This window comes from Typopeltis vanoorti, chromosome 1 (assembly GCF_054136105.1).
Source record: "Typopeltis vanoorti isolate ZY-2024b chromosome 1, IOZ_Tvanoo_1.0, whole genome shotgun sequence".
NCBI classification, from domain to species: Eukaryota; Metazoa; Arthropoda; class Arachnida; order Uropygi; family Thelyphonidae; genus Typopeltis; species Typopeltis vanoorti.
In genome coordinates this window covers 90927284-90946697 of record NC_143549.1, presented here as the reverse complement: position 1 = coordinate 90946697, position 19414 = coordinate 90927284, and the positions used below count along the sequence as shown (strand labels likewise).

At 36.6% G+C, this 19414-nt stretch overlaps 1 protein-coding gene across 2 annotated transcripts in view; it reads right to left on the bottom strand.

The window, feature by feature from the left end:
* The window catches only part of LOC150110198 (tyrosine aminotransferase-like), a 78166-nt gene extending 59001 nt beyond the window's left edge, over nucleotides 1–19165 (bottom strand). Inside the window, exon 1 of one of the 2 annotated variants that reach the window (XM_090392146.1) lies at nucleotides 19014–19165. The gene's annotated coding sequence lies outside the window, so the exon portion shown is untranslated. Of the gene's footprint in view, nucleotides 1–10638; nucleotides 10814–19013 lie in introns of those variants that run through there. The other variant, XM_090392141.1, reaches the window with a different exon arrangement.
* Nucleotides 19166–19414: the final 249 nt, after the last annotated feature.

Here is a 19414-nt window from a genome sequence, read left to right as displayed (position 1 = left end):
TAATAAAAAAATTGATAACATTTTAGAATTTGCAGATTCTCGCTACCTAATTATCTTAAATTAGGTGCCCACCAAGATGATCCTATTTCCTGGATCTCGCATTTGGTATTTTACTGTTAACACTAAAATATCATTATCAGTTAACGTGCTGATTTATAAAACAAGTATTGGGTAATTTTAATTTTGACCGACAATTTTTAAAAGAGCTATTTAAAAACAACAATATGTTTAGAATTTACATAATTATTTTACATCATTCGCTTATTATAAAATTTGTTTAGTCGTGTTGTAGTTTGAATTAGAACTTTTAATGCATATTTTAAGTTAAACGAAGACAGGGAAGTAAAATTTAATGCCTTAGATGTGAAATAGGAAGAAGGAATTTAATGATTTAGATTTGAAATCAAAGAGTGTCAATGTGGACAAATGATTAAAATATCTTAAATAACAAGGAAAAAAAAAACCCGGAAGCATGTGAATAATACTGACAAGAAAAAAATTATTTCTCAATAGTATTCTTTATATAGTGAAGTCATTCAATTAGTCCTGCAATAAAATTTAGATCCATTTCTGGTGTGTTGCGCAAAATACATAATGACATTCATTGAGCGTTAAGTACACGATTACTTTCGTTTTGTCACCAGTGCTTCCGTAGAATCTTGATGAACTGACATCACTGAAATTATCTAGCTATTTCTAACTATTTGCTGCGATAAAATATGGCAAAAAATAAAAAGACTAAAGTTGTTCCTTTTTATTAGGCGAAATAATTAAAACCTACAAGTCCACTCTAGCTGAAGGGATCTAATATAATTTGAAATTTAGGATAGTTAGTCAAATGCTATTCAGTTCTGGTTATTATTTCTTGCTGGCGTATTATGGACAGTTTACTGTTGTCCTTTATAACACATAGTTTTACGTATGGATCATTTTGGATCAATTTTTTCATTTAAAATGGTTCTCAACTGAAGTCAAATCGAAACGATTCGAGAGTCTTTAACAGAGATCCTAAATACCAATTTTCATTAAGGTTATCCAACTAGATCGTCATTATAATTTTCATTCACTTTGCCAAATGTTATCAGTAAAAGTAGTCTGATTACAACCGAATTGAGATGGATCTGCATGTTTTGCCGGCCTAATTATTCAAGTGGTTAACATACTCGCCAACCATCAGGCTGTGGATATAGATGTTTGTCAACTGTCATTATGTGGTAGAACAATTTCATTTAATTGTATGAGACCATCGTCCTGCTCAGGGGGCGGTTCGTGAATAGGCACTGCGGAACTGCAGCATCCCCAATTTTTTCTCGATATATAAATATATTTATTAATTTATTTATATTTGCTTATAATATTTAATTTTATCATCAACAATCCTATACAATTCTCTTATTTTCTATAAAAAAATAATAAAAATCCATCTTGAAGTCAAATCGAAATAGGAGATCGAAGGACGCTAGCAACAATATGACACTGTATTTACTACAGTGTCATATTGCTACGCGCTCAAGCATATGCACGTCATAGGTGAGATGCGAGCTATTAGCATAATGTGGCACTGTCGGTCGCACAGTTCCACCATTGTTCACATGCAGTTTGCGCCAGTAGTAGAGTGTTCGTAGTGCTTATCGTATTTACTCCGTCTCTTTAAATATTTGGACATTACAATTAAAGACAAAACATTTCTTATAGTTGTTATTTTAGAACATTATTGGAGTAATAAAATAAATTTCGTGTGATGATACTGCGTTCCCCCCTTTTTACGGGAGTTCACAGTACCATCTAGTCCCCCCCCAAATTTTATCCGGGCTCCGAAACGGCATAGGCTGAGAATCAGACCTATGGCTGGGTCAGTATTCCTGACTGTAATCCGTGTGTCCTAAGACCGGTTTGCGGGATGAAAAACACCAGATAAACTGGAGGAAAAAACCCTGCTGCCCACGCCCAAGACCGGCTAACTTGGCTATGGCAGATCCTTAAGCTCCTCACGTCGTTGACGGGAATCGAACCTAGGACACTTCTTCCCCAGGCATATGGTTGCGAAGCGCAAAGCCACTAGGCTAACCGCGCCGACATTATTGGGGTTATTGACAATTATGACCTCAGAAATGCAACCTCAAGAAATAAGTTGTGTGACAGTAGTGGCTGTAAGTGAACTACAAATTCTTCAACAGTCACACAAACATCAAAGAAAAAGTTATTGACCTTTTCGTTCGAAACGAAACAAGAAGAATGGATTTTATTTTTAAGTAAGTTTGAATTATACCAAACTGTATAATTTCATCGATAATAAACAATATTTTTTCATGTTTAATTTTTTTTTAATTTTTACCATAATTTTGATATTTTATCCAAACACGTATACACTGTACTTATAGTTGTATGTATATTTCGAAAGTTGCAGCATCCCCACGATTTCAAGCCACGAGCCGCCACTGGTCCTGCTTATTGGAGACCTGAAGTAGCTTAAAAATAGTTCCATGTTTGGTCTCTAGCAGAATTGTTGAATTATTTAAAAATAAATTCTAAAATATACAAAAATTGAATAAAAATACAAATTATCCATTGCTTACTAAATAAATAAATTCTAAATTGCTTACTAAGTCAATTTAGGGAAAATTATAGACGGACGGTTTTTAACTAATCAAAGAAAGAGAAAAGAAATATTTATACGAAAATACCAAACAATAATGGAAATCAATAATAAAATCTCTCACCTTCGTGCTTGCGTGAGAATATAAGATTCTCCTGCTTTATCCTGGAATATGAAATTATGTAGGAGGAGGGAATTGAATTCTGGGGTAAAATTATACAACGGCATTGTCTTAAACTAGATTAAATTTGAGTAATAATGAAATATGGTAATATTTGGGAAGCAGAGATGAAACGTAGAGTACACAGTCGGTGGAAATGTCTTGGAAGAGGTACAGGAGCTGAGAGAGCTGGGGGTGATAGTGGACAAGGACTTAAAATGTCGGGGACATGTCATCAGGATAGCACAGCGAATAATGGAAATGATGCGGTCAGCACTGACTTGTAGAAGAAAAGATGTTATGGTTCCCTTGTATAAGGGTTTGATCAGGCCACATATTTGTTTTCAAAAAGATGAAGATGTATTGGAAAAGGTCTAGAGAAGATTGATAAAGGTGGTTTCTGATCTCTGGAATGTTCAGTATATGAAGACAGATTGAGAAAATACAATTTGCAGAAATTGGTGAATAGGAGAAGGAGGATCGAGACAGTTTATTTATAAAATAAAAAAAAAAGAAAGTTTTACATCTGTAAAACAAATAAAAAGATGAATCATCTTCAGATCACATGATATCTCATTACCAATCAAAGATATTTTCAACAGTGTTGCAATGGGTGGACAGGTAAATGAGCTTTGTCCCATTTACACGAAAACATTTCCCAAAGTGTGAATTGACTGCGAACAGATTGCGTATCTTCATTTATTTAATTTGTAATAGGATCGGGGGATTATTTTTATTATGCAAAGATATCGTGTAGAGAAGAATTTTATTTTGACGAAAGCGCTGTTTTCACAAACTTATTAATATAGATGAAGTTGCACTTTCAAATAGGGTACTCAACATGAGGATACGGTTGATAAATTATTTTAAATATAGTGCAAGCGTGAACAAAAATAATCACCTTTTCTGCATATGGTAAAAAAAAAAGTAAGTGTGAAAGTTTTTTGTTTTCGATTTTCGTTTTCTATTTATAAATCAGGAAAAAAAAATCATAAATTCAAGATTTAAATAAATTGTTAAGTTCATGAATAATTTCGTACTATTAATAGCTTTTCACTTATTTTTAAAAATGTCCTTTGCTTTCAAATTTCTGTCCTATTTGTCTGTCACTGGTAAAGAATAAAAATCATTGTGTGTGTGTGTGTGTGTGTGTGTGTGTGTGTGTGTGTGTGTGTGTGTGTGTGTGTGTGTGTGTGTGTGTGTGTGTGTGTGTGTGTAAAATAGGAATAAATATATTTCTTTAAGCGTCCTATAAACTATTTACATACCATTTATCATTCATTCAACATAATTTTTCCCATTCTTTCAACATCCCTGATATTTTGCAACTAGTTTTTCTTCCCAATGTAGAGTGGATGCCACTTCTCAAACTCACACCATTACCTCTTCCAAGTTCTTTTTATATGGAATATCCTTATCCTCGTGTATCTTTGGTACTACACTGTATCCTAAATAGGATTATTGTGATTTACACCCTTTCCATTGTCCGATTACTGTTTCTATTCTCCGGATCCAAACACTTACTGTAACGGGATATAAGTGATATACTCATTGTTGAACGCTTTAATTGCCCGTTCCATTCAAAACTCCTCTTCCCAAAACCATCATCAAGACATTGGTTTGTCGAGGTGTACTCGAGATAAAAACTCCTGTTTCCTTTTCAGTATACACTGCAGTCAGCAATAGCTGTAAAGGTCCATCAAAAATACAAATCCGAATGTAAAGGGATCCATGTGGAAAACTGACTTTTTATGACGTTTTATGCTTTTTTGGTACCTTACTAAGACCATGAGAACAATTTCTGCCCTTCCACCTCTCTCTCTCTCTCTCTCTCTCACACACACACACACACACACACACACACACATTATTATGATTGTTATTATAACATCCCAAAAATAAAGCTGATCCAGGATCTATCCTCTCCTACTCTACCAAGATAGCTCATTCCTCATCTCTGGTTTTTCTCCAGAAAGACATTAGAAGAATCCTGAATAGACTAGATACCAAAGTTTTAAGTTTTCTGCTCCTGATGATACCTCCCCCTCAGATGCATCAAGAATTAACATCTATTGTACAGCATATATCGCATTCTTCTATAGTAGTATCTATATTCAGTATATTCCAAAATTAGGGAGATAAAAACCAGCCAATAAATTCCTTCCATTGTACACACCTGGACTTGCTCTCAAAAATTATGGAAAAATCAACAGAACACTTCTTTATCATCTAAAGACTCGTATTCGCCAGTTAATCAGTGACTTTTACTGAAATTTTACTCTGAAGATTTCGTCGCTCTCGATCGACAACGTATCCCCCATCCTCCTCCCTCCTAGCAACATTAACCATTATTGGAAAAAAAAAGCTATGGTTATTGTAAGACTCGTATGGAATTGCTTTTAGCCACATGTTGGTTATTTGCCGGGATCTTGTCTAAAGATCTACATAGAAAACTTTGATCTTGTGGTCTCATCTAGCCTCCTCCGCAGATGGATGTCCAGTTTCCTCTCTGCTATCTCATTACTTGTCACGTAGTGGACGAATTCCTATCTGTAGATTACTTCTCCAATGCTTCCCAATCTATGTCCCAATACTTCTCAACTATTGGGACATAGATTGGGAAGAGGAATGGTCACAGGCAAGGAAGGAAATTAAATTTAGGGAACCGTATTTTCATCTACTCTGTTCTTTCTATATATAAATGACCTTTCTAATACCGCCTTATCCTATCCACAGTTTTGTTTTCTGATTTTAGTACATCCTCTTCATTTTGACAAATCGTGTATGTCCAATCATACAATTCTTCAAGATCATCCATCATATCCAGTAACGTAAACAATCATGCAATTCTTCAGTGGGATACAAATCAATGCTACTAAATCACAGATAGAACAGTGTTTTAGTAGCATATGACCAGCTGTCATTTTTCTCATGAAAAATGTTACTTTGTCATATTCCAATGGTGTAGATGGTTCCCTTGTATAAGGGTTTGATCTAATGATAGCAGAGGAATTAAAGCCAAAAAGAGTAGAAGTACACCAGAGGGAAAGGAATTCAGAGGGGCGTTCATTTTAGGCTATGTGGTGTGGGATAAAAGCCAAGAGGACAACTATATAATGGTGTGCTACTATAATGCAGAGGGTATATGGGAGAATATATATAACATGTACTCGCAAATTAGCATGATAAGTGCAGGTGGAGTAATCATTATGGGGATTTTAACTATTGGGACATAGATTGGGAAGAGGAATGGTCACAGGCAAGGAAGGAAATTAAATTTATGGAGCTGCTGATAGATAATTACCTAAGTCAACATCTAATGGAGGGGACGTTACGTTTAAGAGTGCTGGATCTGATTACTGTAGCAGAGAACTTAACAATAACCAAACTATATATGCTGCTTTGGAGAAAGTGATCATGTAGGCTTGACTTGGGAGATTGCCAGACTGCAGAATTTTCTATTAAGAAGGGATATATGTCGAATTACAAAACAGGTGATTATGACAAGCTGAGGAGATGGCTTTCAGAAGAGCGATGGCAAAAGAATTTGGAGGAGAGAGATGTTGGGTGCATGGGAGATAGTGAAGGGGTATTTAAAGAAAGCATCATTTGAATATATACTTAGAGGCAGAAGGATAAATCAGGTAGAAATAGATGGTGGAAGAGCTTCATTAAGTAGGAGTTGCACACAAAGAAAAGGTTGTGGAGGGGGTAACAAAGAAAAAAAGTTATCAGCATGCCCAATGAGCAGTATAAGGTGCAGATAAGAAGGGTGACCAGTATGGTAAGGAAGGCCAAAGCTAATTGATGATGAGGTCAAAAGAAAGCCTGAGTTCTTTCGCTATGTGAAGTAAAAGGAAATATAACGATGGAAGATTAAAAAGTGGTGATGAGTGGAAGATAACAGAACCAAAAGAAATAGTTGAATTACTGCGTGAGCATTTTGCAGGGCTGTACTATTTAGGTGGTTACATTGCAATGCCAGATGTGACAGACTGATAGGAGAATAAAGGTTGTGAAATGGAGATGCTTAAAATATTGCAGAACCTCAATACGGGTATATGATTACATAACATATAAGCCCGTGTTTTACGAGAATATTCAAGGGGAATTATCAGCTCCTCTGACCATGCTGTATAATTTAAGGCCACAGTAGTAGCAAGGTGCCGATGAAGCGGAAAAGGACAAAAATAGTCCCATTGTATAAAGGAATCTCCAAGACAGAAATAGCAAATTATGAAAGACAGAATTTAGGACTGGATGGACAGAATGATACTCTGCATGGGACAATATGGTTTTATGAAGGGTGAGTGTTGCCTTAGCAATTTGCTTACTTTTTACAATAAAGTGGCAATAAAGCTGGATAAGGGAAATGACTGCTCAGTGATATTGCTAGGCTTTGCAAAGGCATTTGAGAAGATTCCAGATAGAACTATATTGTATAAATTGGATCAAATGGGGATGGATATAAATCTGGTGATTTTGATTAGAGGACCCCTGATGGACAGGCATCAAAGCATGGTTTATGGAGGAGTTGAGTCCAGTAGAAGGAACCATAGTTGTTTAACTTCAGTTGTTTGCTGACGATGCAAATAACTGCATGGTAAATGGTAAAAAGGTGATGCAGAAATCCTGCTGGAATACTTAAATAGCCTAACAGTATGTCCAAAGGTAAATTGCTGCCAGTTTAATATGGCCAAGTTTACATAAGGTGAGGCACTTTTGGAAGAGATCAAGCTGTGTACTATATTTATAGAACTGAACTGCAGGAAACTGACACCGGGGACTTGGGTTTGATTGTGGACAGGGAGTTGAAGTTTAGTGGGCATATTGCGAAGGTAATCAAAACAGTACATTAGATTACGTAGTTGTTGAAGAACACAACAACTACATAGGCTACATCTGAATTACTGTGCACGGTCTGAACTCCCGGATTCTGTGGTGATGAGGAAGTGGTGGAGAGGATCCAGAGGCGAGTGACAAAGATTATGGCAGGTCTGTGAAATAGGTTGACGGTCTGTAGACTTCAAAAATTAGCTGATAGACGATAAATAGGACACATAATAGAATCATTGAAGTTATTAAAGGGGGTTTGACAGGTTTTAGTATTGTGGCAAGAAGGGGAGAGAGAGAGAGAGAGAGAGAGAGAGAGAGAGAGAGAGAAAACAAGTGGTCACCAATGGAAGTTGTGTAAGAGTGTGGTTAGCAAGGGTGTTATGACTAGATTTTTTGCTCCGAGAGTTGTGAATGGGTGGAATGCGTTGCCAGAGGTGGTTGCGAGTGCTTCATCAGTGAATGAGTTTGAGAAGTAGATGATAAGTATTGTGTGAATAAATGGATCTCCCACAGTGAGTCGTCTGACTTGGAGATACCTGTATAATAATCATAATAGGATTTTTAATCTTATGTCTATATTCCTGTCAATGTACATGTTCATTGAAGAAGGGAGAGCTCTGCGTATAAGACTTCCTTATGAAACCATCGATTTAACCTTCAGTTAAAAACCTCTCACAAAGGTGCTTCTCTTGGAAAGGATTCGAATGCAGGTCTTCCTAAAGAAGTGGAGTCATCGTTACTAGCTGTTGTGCTACGGAAGATGTCTCAAATCTTGAGGAATGTTGTGGACGAGTAAACGTTTTTACTTCACTCAAAATTACAACAGAAGTTAAAGTAAATATTTGAAAAAAGGAATTAATTTAAGTCGCCCAAATATGATCGAAGGGACGATACATTCGTAGTTATCAATGATTTAACTATCGCAGCAAGAAATCGTTTAATATAAGCGGGGAAAGAAAGGAATTCATGATAAAAATGTGAAACTTTTTAAAATTTGTTGTGAATTGTGCCCAACGTTTAGTTCCCATTTCTCTCTGTACAAAACACCTGATAATCGAGACCACATTCAATAACTCTTTATATGATGAAATAGAATAAGAGAAATTTTATTCCAAAGCAAATCCAGGACACTTTTACCAATGATATCACTCGATATCATTTGCAACTTCATTAAAATCGGAAATAAATAAATCCAGAATTCTCCAATCAAAGTGTAAACATTGGATAACATTTCTGTAGGATCAACTCCCGATTATATTATTATTATTATTATTAAGGGCAACTCTAAGGAGTCCTTAGACTCATCGAGGGAGGCCCTAAACCTCATATCAAGGACAACTATTCGGCATTCGCACGGTATCTATGATACTTTTGCTTTGAACTCATTTGCAGTCATAGCACCCAGAACAAACTCTGGCAGCTTATTTCACTCGTTCATCACTCTCCAAGTACAAAAAATTAATTCTAACACCCTTGCTAATTACACTCTTGCTCAGTTTCCATGGATGGTCCCTAGTTCTCCCATCATCAAACCTGTTCTGAAAAATTTCCTCTGAATTAATTTTGTAAAAACCCTTCAGTAATTTGAATGTGTCTCAATCATATCACCCCCTTTTCGCCTATCAACCAATTTCTGTAACCCACAGATCTTCAACCTGTTCTGGTAAGGTTCATTCCATAGACCAGCTATCATTTTGGTCACCCACCTCTGGATCCTCTCTATCTCTTCCCCATCAAGAAGAAACCCAGGGACCCAGATCTAGGCACAGTAGTCAAGATGGGGTCTTATCAAGGCTCCATAAAGAGGAACAATAACTTGCTTATCTCTACTCGTCAAAGTATTCTTCAGTAACCAAGTGATCTGATTTAGCCACTTTTGCTATGCGCCCCCCTAAACTTCAACTCCCTACCCACCAACACACCCAAATCTCTGGCTTCGTCAACCTCCTGGAGTACAGCTCCACTAATGTGATATACTGCTGCAAATTTTTTCACCCCAAAATGCACAACCTTTTGGTTATGCTTCGTTTTGGTCATACTTTGCTACATTAAACTGACATCCATTCTCATTAGCCCAGACTGCCAATCTATCCAAATAATCCTGCAAAATTTTGACATCTTGTCATTCCCTATTGCTCTACCCAACTTTGCATCATCAGCAAATAAATGAACAGTTCCTCTCAGATCCTTTCCTATATCATTAATGAAAAAATTAAATAGCAGTGGTCCAAGAACAGAATCCTGCGGCACACCACTAGTAACAGGCCTTCTTTTGGACTCCACTCCTGAATAAACTGCTCTCTCGAGTAGTTATCCCTTAGTAACTGCATAAAATTCATTTCATTCTTCTCATTCGTCCTCCCTCCCTCCCTCTAATCAATGTTACCATAATTGAAATCCCCCATAATAATTACCTGTCCTCCACTCATTGCGTCTATTTGCCTATGCATACTATCCTCCATCATCTATTCTATCACCTGGTCTATAGCAGTACCCAACTGTAAATTTTGTTCTGACCTCAATCTCACACCAGATAACCTCAAATATCATACAAGGTATATCATCAAAGGTATACCAAAAGATATATCATAACGGATGGTAAAGCAAATAATGTACTATTTTTATCTTATATATATTGCCTTATTTCATATTAAATTAGTTTAATACCGACAGAGCGATAATTTTGTGACTTTCTTAGCGAGTATGCCTATATGAAAATAAAATCAAAAATATTGCGAGAAAGTCTCTGACTTAGAATTAAGCTAACGTAAGCTAAGTTTAGTATAAATGATAATTATATAAAATTGTGTGTGTGTGTGTGTGTGTAAATCCAGGGACGCGTTTTCATCCCTTAAGTAAGTGAGGCCGTTTTAGTCCAATGTAACTTTTGGAGACTATATTAGAGAATATTTATGCATATTTATATTCTTTTTTTTTTTATTTTGGTTAAACTTTTCTTCTTTTTTTTATTTCTGTTACGTTTATCAAGCAAAGCATAAAGAAACGTAGGATTAAGTAATATTTAAAGAATATATAGATATCTTACCTCTTCAGGAAAAAAATTATGTGTAGTAAAGTAACAAAAGCCTATGTTGGTCTTTGGTACGATCAGATTTAATGGCACGGAGGCTGTTTTTGAATAACATAAAGCAACGTACGACGTAAAGTCACACCAGATTATAAACTCTCATCGCAGTATGTTTTATACGAACTCGAACTTTCTTTTTATCGAAACTCACTTGGCTAATTGCCATTTAAAAGCTATGTCCCCCCCCCTCCAAATTTCGCTATGATGACTTTTTAGATATTACGATTCCTCGTAACCCCCCCTCCCATCTCACCCTCTTTATTCACGTCATGTACAAATCATCCCAGAGAGGGAGCTGCTGACAAGATAAATTTCATCCATTAATGATGGCTCGTTCCATGGAATATTCTAGTGCGCCAATTCACAAATTTTTAATTCCTATTGGTTGAAAGAAATCGGATGAGTGAACTGCAAGAATTGCATAAGCAACTCATTATCAAGAGATTCGAACGTAAATCATGCGATTATACCCAGAGTTATAAAACTAAATTCTAATACGAAACTAGTGGCAGAAGATCTGTTTTGCACTTGTTATTTAGTGGTTTGTTATGTTCAAAGAGCAACAAATAGCTACTCGGGTCAATTTAATTCCGTCAGTATAAACATGTATTCGTTAGATGCACCAAGGCCGACCAAGGTAATTTCAAGAGAAATAGTTGTCATTACATTTCCGCAATCGTATTGCAAATCATATTTTGAACTGTGTTCTCGATTTTTAAGTTTTATTTATTTATTTTATTATTGTCATTTTAAAGGAGAGTTGCATAGGATACATAGTAATAATTTTTGCTATTTAGAAAATTTTTGTTTGTATGAAATTATATTAAATATACCTTTAAATTTTAAACTTTGAAAGTTACCATGTTTTTCACTTTAAATTTGATTATGTTTATATTTATTCTGATTTTGATTATTATAGTTTATTATTAAAACACACGTACTAACCACAATAATGACTATTTAATTCGTAAATATTTTATCCCAAGTATCTTGGGACATCATCAGTACAGTAGTTCAAACATAATATACATATATCATATCATTGGCCAGAAGGGTGAAGCAAGATGCTTTTATTCCCCGTTGTCTGATAGGGAGGATGAATTGAAGGAAAGATTTATGAGCTGAGAACTCGCCCTGGGGGGGGGGGCACGGAGATTAGTCATTGTTGCAAGTATTCAGGATGGCTTTTGGCCTCTTGTATTTGAAGAGGTCAGCTTCATCATAGTTTGCTGCCTGTTTAACTAGATCGTTGGGGGTGTGTAGAGATCTTTGAGAAGAATTTTTCCGCTGTAGTTAGTAGGAAGGAACGTTTGTATCTCTATGCAGTTGGACGTTCCTTACAAACCACGGTGCATCCAATATCATGCGCAAACACCTATTTTGCACTCTCTGTAGCCTGAGGATGTTGTATTGGATGTGTGGCTCCAGGCTGGAGATGCATATGTCACCATGGGACGGATCGTCAGCAGATAGAGGAGTACTTTGATTCTGGTATTTAGCTTGCTTTTTCTATTTATTAGAGGGTAAAGTTGTGCAATGGTTTGGATGCTTTCGCGCATAAGGCTTTGATGTGTGGGTTGAACGTTAATCTTTTGTCTAGAATTACTCCAAGATATTTTGTTTCTGTTTGCCAGGGGATTTTGGTGTTGAATAGATAAAGGTCCCCCATGAGAGTTGCCAATCTTCTGGTGAAAAGTATCGCTACACTCGTTTGGGGATTCACTTGTAATCTCCATTTGGAGAACCATTGTTCTAGTTGTATAGGTTTTCTTGCAGTTTTTTTAGCGACAAGATGTGGTCGTAGAGATCTGGCAAGTACTGCTGTGTCATCCGCATAAAGTGCTAAGATGGATGACATTGGGTTGTGTGGGATGTCTGCCATATATATCTAGAATAAGATCGGTGCCAGTAGGGAACCTTGGGGAGCTCCCGCAGAGATCCGTCGCTGACTTGAAACTGTACCATTTATTTTGACTTGTATGTGTCTGTCCTGGAGGTGAGATTTAATTAGGTGGACGATTCTTGATGGTATGCCTGCTGAAATGAGTTTGTGTAGTAATCCCAAGCCATATCTTGTCAAAAGCTTTCGCTATGTCAAGGAAGACTGCTCCAGTGTGCTGGTGCCAATTGTAACCGGTGGTGATGTACTCAATTATCCTATGAATTTGTTGAGTACTGTGATGTTGTCTAAAGCCAAATTGTTCCTTGGGAAGGATATTTAACTCATTTAATGAGGCTTGGAGTTTAGAGAGGATGATTTTTTCGGCAATTTTGCCTAAGTTTGAGATTAGGCTGATGGGTCGATAGCTTTCAGGCAGGTGTAGATCTTTACCTGATTTATGCACTGGGACCACATCTGCGACTTTCCAATAGCTGGGGAAATAGTTAAATCGGAACATGGCGTTGATTATGGTGGTGAGATATACGACAGCTCTTCGGGGAAGCAGTTTAATTATTCTATTTGATATGCCATCTGGGCTAGGGGCTTTTTTATTCTTTAGCTTCTTTAGAACTTCATAGATTTCCGCTGGTGAGGTGTTTGGAGGTATGTTGTTGCAGGTGACTTTCAGTGCTAGTCTGACATGAAGGTGGATTTTATAGACATGCTTGAAGTCCAAGTTGTCGTATGTTGGGCTACACTGTTTTTCTAGGTTCTTTGCTATTTCTTCAGCTTTTTCTGCGTCCGTGTGTACTAGTCCCATGTCTGACTTGAGTGGGGAAAGAGATTTGTTTTTGTTTCTGATACTTCTTAATATGTTCCAGATGGAGTATTCGCTGGGTGATACAGATGCTAGTTTGACTTCCCATGTTTCGTTCCTGTGAGCTTTAAGTGCTTCTCTAACTTCATTGTTCAGTTTATTGAGGATCTTTTTGTCCTGAGGTGCACGGGTGTTGTGGTACCTTTTCCTTGCTTTGTTTTTGTTCCTAATTAAATCCATGATGTCTTCTGGTAGTCGGTTTGGCTTAAGAGTAGCTTTGGTAGAGGTGACAACCTTTATGGCTGTGTTGATCCGCTGGGTCAGCCTTCTGACCGCATTTTCAATCTGTTTTATGGATCTGATGTGAGGGACAGGTCCGATGTGTTCTGATAGTACTTCTGTTAATTTTTCCCCATGAGATGAAGGAGTGGGGAGGAGGCAGCAGTTCTTGCTTTCCCAGCTGGAGCAGGATTGGATTGTGATCGGATGTCAGCTCATTTAAAGAGTCTAGGCTATACTGTAACTTAATATTTTGTAATATAGCAATGTCAAGTATGTCGGCTGTGCCATACGTACTATGATGTGTTGGTTCTGCAGGGACTGCCACCACTGCATAATTTGAACTGGAGTAGCTGAAGAGTGTAGTAGTTCAAACAAAAACCATGCATACTTACTTAAGCTAATGAATTCTCTGAGAAATTAGGTGTCGGAGGGGTGACTCGTGGAACTGCATCAGTTATAACGTAATATGGGGTTGATGTGGAAGAAATATTTGAGTACATGAATAATGTGAGGAAATTATATGAGTATGGTTAACAATAGTGTAAGGATTTTTTTTTTTTTCTTGGAGAGTGGTGAATGAGTGGAATCGATTGCCAGAGTCAGTTGTGAATGAATTCAAAGAAAGGTGTGACAAGTATTGTACAGATATTAGTGGCTGATGTTAATGTAGTACATCTCCTACGGTGAGTTTACGGACTCCATGGCAGTGCCCATATTTGATGATGGTGATAATAATAATATAAAATCGAACTTTGGAAATTTGATTAATCATATCAAACAAATCAATTTTTTCACGGAATGCAATTTATGCGTATGTAAAAATATTTTCATACAACACTAGAAATGTAGACCAAAAATATCAAGGGAAGAGGAAACATTGATGACTATGCAAGGATTAAAAAAAAAATATATATATATATATATATATATATATATATATATTTGTGTGTTTTTATTCATTTTAACCTGGTCCGGAAATTCTGCTTTAGAGATGAAATATAAGACTTTTTCCTAGCCACTTCAAGCTTATGGTAAGCCGTAGATGGGCGCCCCATCACATATGTAATTCTTTAATAAAAGTTATTAACACTCTTAGTAACTCATTTAATTATCTGCTCATTAACAGCATTGGAAAAAATTATTTGAAACTGTATCTGAACGTACTATATTCCATTCAAATATGGTTGACATCTAGTTGATACCTAGCACTACGCAGAAGCGCGCAATGTACTTGCTGTCTTGCATGTTGGTGCAAGACAGCAACATTCCTTTTGACTCTTACACTTGAAAGAAGGAAAAAAAAGCCTAACATTTTGATTAATAGAAATAAATCCATATATGATTTACAAGTTATCAGAATATAATAATTCTTTATTTCTCGGAAGTTTTTTGTAATTAATGTTACAACCATTCAATACAGTCATGTAACATTCATGCATGTTATTGTTATTATAATACGAGCATCTCCATGGTTTCATCTCGGGAGACCTAAACTATCCACACAATATCTATCATACCTCTTCTCGAATTCGTTGATAGACGAAACACTCACAATTGAGTCAGACAACGCATTCCATTCATTCACCACTCTCCAAGCGAAAAATCTAGTCCTCACATCCTTGTTAACCACACTCTTACTCATTTCCAGAGATAATCTATTGTTTTTCCACTACTATCCCACTGCTGAAAAATTTACCCTGCATCAATATTTTAAAAATCTTTTAGTAACTTAAATATTTATATCATGCCCCCCCCCCCTCTTTTCCGCCTATCAACCAACTTTTATAACTCCAAACTCTCAATCTATCATAAGGAATGCAGGGAGCATTCCTTACACCACTCACAAATCAGTGTGGTATACATTGATGGAACTGGAGATTATAATCTTTTATAATTAAAGATTATAATCTTACTAAAAAAGAGAGCCAAAAGGCTTCGCTTCGGCGATGCAAAATTATTCAAATTAAGTGGATATTGAATTCAACATTATTTCAAAGCCGAATAGAGAAACTACAAGAGTTTCATGCCGAATATATAGAAACTATATAAAAGTTTCGGCGGATTCAACCGTAAGCAAACCTTTCATGACAGGGGCAACTCGTAGTAAAGGTGGAGTAAGGTCTGAGCACTATCCTTAGTATTTCCCATAATGTAAAACACATCTCCTAGCGGACATGTATGATGTTATACATTATGGGGGGGGGGTACTACCCAGACCAGTTTCGACCTTTTTGAGGTCTAGTCAGTGGGAGCCAGACCCAGATGTAAATATATCAGGTTGAAGTGATGCAGAACTTTACCATTCGAGTTGCTAACAAAGGTGTCACATCACAAAAGGTACCAAGAATTACTGAAAAAGAGAGCCAAAAGGCTTCACTTCGGCGATGCAAAATTATTGAAATTCTAATTCAAATATAGTTTCTCTGAAACTCTTGTAGTTTCTCCATTCGGCTTTGAAATAATGTTGAATTCAATATCCCTTAATTTGATTATAATCTTGATTATAATGTTTTAATCCTAAAATGCATAACTTTGCACTTTTCCACATTTGAACTGAAATCCGTTATCTTTAGCCCATACTGCCAACTTATTTAAATCAGTGTTACATGAAAATATTTCATATTGGAAATGAGATACTGAAAAACGGGACATAAGGGTATCTCGAAAAAATGTCCGGGGAAGTAGAGACAATTTTTGTGAAAATGGGAGCATCTCGTTCATTTCTTATTTTTATCATATTTTTGGTAATAATCCATAGGAGTATTTGTATGTCCTAGTGGTATTCATGATACTGGGTCTGTCAAAGGAAGACCGTCATAAATTCAATTTTAGTCACCGAATCGAGAAACTTTTTCTAAGACATTTTTTCCGCCCATAACATAGTTAGTCAATCTCTGGCACATGTAAGGAGGACATTCAGTCCTCCTTACATGAGGTATGATAGATATTGTGTGGATAGTTTGGGTCTCCCGAGATGAGTCTACCGACACCACGGAGATACTCGTCCTTCTGGGAGGACATTCAGTCTTTTAGCATTGCCATTCAGAAAAATTGACCGGCACGGTCGCCCATGCTCGCTCCCCCCCCCCCACACACACTACTATTGTAACATCCCAAAGATAAAGTTGACACAAGGTAAAATTCTTTCCCACACTACAGAGAATAGCTTACCGCTTACCTCGCCAGAACGACATTAGAAGAATCCAGAATACGTTGGATACCAATATTTTCTGATCCTGATGATATCCCCCCCCCAGCAACATTGCCCTTCGTTGGACAAAAGCTATGGAAAAGTTTGGAAGACTCCGGTGTAACCGCTTTAGACACATCCTGTCTGTTTACTAGGATCTGGCATAAAGGTCAAAGTGGCAGTTTCTTATAGACTCTTCTAACCTCCCCTACAGATGGATGACCAGTTTCTTCATTGTTCTCTCACCATGCTTGTGAGACGCGGAAGTCATTCACTATTATGTTGAATGGCTTCCTCTCTATAAATTACTTCGGCATGCTAGAGTACCCTAGGGAAGTGTATTATTATCTCCTCTCTTTTCCTATACATAGATGATATTCTCTTACCCACCTTATCCTATCCACCATTTTTTTATTATAGTATACTCTTTTTTTTTTTTTATTTTGACAGATCGTGTATAATCAATCTTACCAATCGTGAAGATCATCCATATCCAATAACCTAAACGATGATCATACAGTTCTCCAGTAGGTGTGAGGATAATCTTATCCATACATCATTGCTAGCAAAACACAGTCCTCTCTTATTTTTCTCATGAAAAATGTCAGTTTGCTATCTTATATTTTATATGCTTAATACCTCTGGCCTTTCCTATCATAACTGCATAGCCTTTTCAGCTTACAAAAAAGACAAATGTCCAGTATAAGCAAATATAAAAAGGTGGGATGAAGTACAAGGAACGTTTCAGCACGTATCTTTGATAGCGTTTTCTTTATAAATAAGAATTTATTGCAAAATTAAAAAAGTAATTGCATTGCGAACGAAACGTGATTTTTTAAAGTATATCCCACTTAAAGATTGTTAGCCTCTAGTATATTAATGCATTGATACCATCGTGTAAGGGTTGGAAAATCCCGTTCCCCTATTCTCTTTTTGAAGGCAAAAGGTTTCAACATCAGGTCTATACTAAGATATACCGAATATCCATCGGATTTCAGTCAATCCTCCATAACTTTTCTTTCATGTATAAGACTCCATGGTCCTGTTATGGCCATGACGTTTCATAAAACTAATTGTGGTAATGATAGGATTTTTAATCCTGTGTCTATATGTCAGTGCACGTGTTCATTGCAGAAGGGTAAGCTCTGCGTATGTGACTTCTTTATGAGACCATCGAATTAATCTTCAGTTAATTCGTAAAAAGTACTTCTCTTGGAAGGGATTACAACTCTTGCCTTTCTACGAAGTGGAGTCGTTGCTACCAGCTGCGTTAAGGAAGATATCTGAGATCTTGCGGAATGGTTTGGCCAAATAAGCTTAGTTGCTTCGGTCGCAATTACAACAGAATCCAAAGTTTAATACCGATAAATTTTGCGACTTTCGTAGTGAGCATCCCTATATGGAAATAACATCAAAATATTGTGAAAAAGTTTCGGACTTTAAAATTAAGCTAGCGTAAATAATGTAACGTTCTGTCAACATTTAAATAAACCACCAACGAAAGTTGCAAAGGTATATTTTTAGCTTAAAAATAAAAAAATGTAAAATTCTTTCTCTGAAACAAATAGAAATGATTTTTATATACAAATTATTAAAAAATGATAATGATTTGAAATCTCACCTTTCAGTCGCTCTTGGTAACTTTATAAGCAAAGTGTTTCTGGTGAGATTTTTACAGGTCCTTGCTTCCCCCCCCCCCTCTCCCACCTCTTATTCGGGCTTGGGACTGGCATATAGCTAACGAATCAGTCCTATGGCTGGGTCATAAGTATTCATGGCTGTAAATCCGCGTGTATGTTCACGGGGCCGGTTTGCTTGTTCTGAAGAACGAAAAACCGAGTTTCCTGGTGAAAAAAAAAAAAAAAAAAAAAAACTTGCCTTTGTATGAGATCGGCTAACTCACATTTGGTCGAAAGAGACGAGATAAAGATTCCTTATGTCATGGAGCAATCGAACCTACGTCTTTCTGACCAAAGGACTTGATCTATGTCGACTGATGAGCTACGGAGGCTCCAAAAATATAGAACAGCGATATTTCTGAAGATTTTTATTTATTCTTTTTTAGTTTTTCTTAAGCTCTTTTTTTTTTTTTAAAGTTCACTAAACAAAGCATGAAGAAACGTAGAGTTAAATAATATTTAAAGAATATATAGATATCTTACCTCTTCAGGAAAAAAAAATATGTGTAGTAAAGTAACAAAATCCTATGTTGGTCTTTGGTACGATCAGATTTAATGGCACGGAGACTGTTTTTGAATAACACAACGTACAACGTAAAGTCACACCAGATCTAAACTGTCATCGAAGTATGTTTTCTACGAACTCGAACTTTCTTTTTATCGAAACTCATTTGGCTAATTGCCATTTAAAAGCTACGACCCCCCCTCCAAATTTCGCTATGACGACTTTTTAGATATTACGATTCCGTAACCTCCATCCCACCCTCTTTATTCACGTCATCTACAAATCAGCCCAGTGAGGGAGCTGCTAAAAAGATGAGTTTCATCCATTAATGATGGCTCGTTGTATGGAATATTCTAGTGCGCCAATACACAAATTCTTA